The following is a 3,206-nucleotide window of genomic DNA, read 5'->3' on the forward strand; positions in this document are numbered from 1 at the left end:
TTTTCTCTGTCTGACCTACTTTACTCAGTATGACAATCTCTAGGTCCAACCATGTTGTTGCAAATGACATTATTTCCTTCTTTTATATAGATGAGTAATATTTCATTGTATATATGTACCAGATCTTCTTAATCCATTTCTCTGTTGATGGACATTTATGTTGCTTCCATGTCCTCGCTATTATAAATAGTGCTGCAATGAACATTAGGGTGCATGTATCTTTTTGAATTATGGTTTTCTCTGGGTATATTCCCAGTAGTGGGATTGCAGGATCATATGGTAGTTCTATTTTTACTTCTTTAAGGAACATCCATACACTTCTCCATAATGGTTTTACCAATTTACATTCCTACCAACAGTGTAGGAGGGTTCCTTTTTCTCCACACCCTCTCCAGCATTTATTGTTTGTAGATTTTTTGATGATGGCCATTCTGACTGGTGTGAGGTGATACGTCATTGTAGTTTTGATTTATATTTCTCTAATAATTAGTGATTTTGAGCATATTTTCATGTCCTTTTTGGCATCTATAGGTCTTCTTTGAAGAAATGTCTATTTAGATCTTCTGCACATATTTTGACTGTTTTTTTTGTTTTTTTAATATTAAGCTGCATGAGCTGTTTGTATATTTTGGAGCTTAATCCCTTGTTGGTCACTTCATTAGCAAATACTTTTTTCCCATTCTGTGGATTGTCTTTTTGTTTTCTTTATGGTTTCCTTTGCTGTGCAGAAGCTTTTAAGTTTAATTAGGTCCCATTTCTTTATTTTTGTTTTTATTTTCATTACTCTAAGAGGTGGATAAATAAAGATCCTGCTAGGATTTATGTCAGAGAGTGTTCTGCCTACCTTTTACTCTAAGAGTTTTATATATCTGGCCTTACATTTAGGTCTTTAATCCATTTTCAGTTTATTTTTGTGTATGGTTTTAGGGCATGTTCTAATTTCATTCTTTTACATGTAGCTGTCCAGTTTTCCCAACACCACTTATTGAAGAGACATTTTGTCCATTGTATATTCTTGCTTACTTTGTCACAGATTAGGTGACCGTAGGGGCTTGGGTTTATCTGTGGACTTTCTATCCTGTTCTTTGACCTACATTTCTGTTTTTGTGCCAGTACCATACTGTTTTGATTACTCTAGCTTTGTAGTATAGTCTGATGTCAGGGAGCCTGATTCCTCCAGCTCCATTTTTCTTTCTCAAGATTGCTTTGGCTCTTCAGGTCTTTTGTGTTTCCATACAAATTATAAAATTTTCTGTTCTAATTCTGTGAAAAATACCATTGGTAATTTGTTAGGGATTGCATTGAATCTGTAGATTGATTTGAGTAGTATAGTCATTTTGACAATATTGATTCTTCCAATCAAAAATATGGATACTTTACGAATTTGCATGTCATCCTTGTGCAGTGGTCATGCTAATCTGCTCTGTGTTTTTCCAGATTTAGTATATGTGCTGCTGCAGTGAACATCCTATGCTGGTCTTGAGGTGGTGTCCTTGTGTGGGAGTATCCCTATGCAGTCTGTCTGTGCACAGTGGCTTTGGTGGGAAAGCTGGATCTGAAATCAACATGGGTCACATCTTCCCCCAGTGTGTGCTGCCAGTTATCACCTTGGTGAGAGACGAGGCTGGTAATGGAGGGACTAGAATTACAGCCATGTTTGGCCTGGGGTTCCTCTTCTGCTCAGTGGCCAACACCATTTTATTGGTGGAGGGGTTGGGTTCCATGTTGCTGGAGCATAAGCCCTGAGCTTTTGGACCATGCTGACTCTGTTCCCTCTAAATGTGTTCTCTCCACCTCCCAGCACTCTCACCCTCACCCCAGAGGGGAGCAGTGCTGGACTAAGAAGGTTTGGTAGAGGTGATTGGCATGGGTTGGACATGGGTTATGGTGGTCCTGGAACCTGAGTCCCAGTCTACTCCCAAAGCAAGCACCAGAAATCATTGGCCCTGCCATGTCCTCAGGAAGGAGGACTATCAGTGTGAAAACCCAGTCAGTCCCAGGTGAACTAGAAAGCTATTCTATTCTTGAGTAACTGTGAAGGGGCCAGATGATGTGACTCAGAATTTTGGGAAATTAACTCTTTATCATATGAACTTTTACCTAATGAGAAATGAGAGACAGATGGTGTTGTAGGTTGAGTTTTCTGGATATAAATACTTACATGGTGTTTATTATGTCATATATTTATTGTGGGTTAACACATGTGAATGAAAGGATACAGAAGTAAGATCAGATAGAGGGAGAAATCAAATTGAGATACACTCAACAAAGATTTGGCTAACGCTATGGTTGGGCACATAAAGCCAGTTAGAGTTGTCCTGAAGTAGGCAAAAAAAGCCTGGCTTTTATACTTACATAATCAATTTTTGGTTGTGAGCTGCCTCGGGAATTGTGTACTGTTGGGTGAGATGGCTCTCTGAAGGAGCTGACAGCTGGAGTCTGACTCCTGATAGCATTCCCAACAGCTGGGCCACAAATCCTTTCTTGAAGGCAGTTATGTGTATGCACATGTTCATGCCCACCACAGAAAGGACTTAGCATATACATTTCCCCATATTTATCCCCTCTGTGGACTGCTCTGAGGTATGATTTCTTCTTGCAAACCTTGAGAAATCTGTGTGTTGAGTGAACATGCTTGTTGATGAATCTAACCTGCATTTCATTGTCCTTTTACTCCTTGCCCTTACTGACCCGGATTTATCCTCCCAAATGATGCCAGCATTTTGATTTTTACTTCAGGCTTTGAAACCAAGAGGATTTAGTTGTGTCAAATATGAGATGCCTGTTAGGCATCTAATTGGGGATATAAAGTAGGCATTCAGAAGGTCAGGGCTGCAGTTACACATTTCTGAGTCATAGATGGCATTTAAAACCACAGGAGTAGATGAAATGACCTGGAAAGAGTGAATAGATAGAGAAGAAAGCAGCACTAAGCTCAGAGTTAAATTGTCAATAAATAGAAGCTATACGTAATCCAAGTATCATTTCCTTAAACATTAGCATTTACAAACAAAGGAAATATTCCCAGTTACCACTACACATTGCAGTTTAAATCACATTAATTTTGTCATTCATACATTAAAGCAGAGATTTAGTATTATCTGGGAGAAGGGGATAGGCAGAAACATGAAATGAGAGAAAGGGAACATTGTCTCCAAGGGATCAGTCTATTACAATGTTCTTGAGTCTGAGATCAAGGAACATAA

The 3,206-nt window shown here is 38.9% G+C and overlaps 1 non-coding gene across 1 annotated transcript; it reads right to left on the reverse strand.

Moving 5' to 3' along the window:
* Nucleotides 1–1,361: 1,361 nt before the first annotated feature.
* Nucleotides 1,362–1,465, reverse strand: LOC137217651 (U6 spliceosomal RNA). Its single transcript, XR_010940164.1, has one exon. It is a non-coding gene; the product is annotated as a U6 spliceosomal RNA (small nuclear RNA).
* Nucleotides 1,466–3,206: the final 1,741 nt, after the last annotated feature.

Source organism: Pseudorca crassidens, chromosome X (assembly GCF_039906515.1).
Source record: "Pseudorca crassidens isolate mPseCra1 chromosome X, mPseCra1.hap1, whole genome shotgun sequence".
NCBI classification, from domain to species: Eukaryota; Metazoa; Chordata; class Mammalia; order Artiodactyla; family Delphinidae; genus Pseudorca; species Pseudorca crassidens.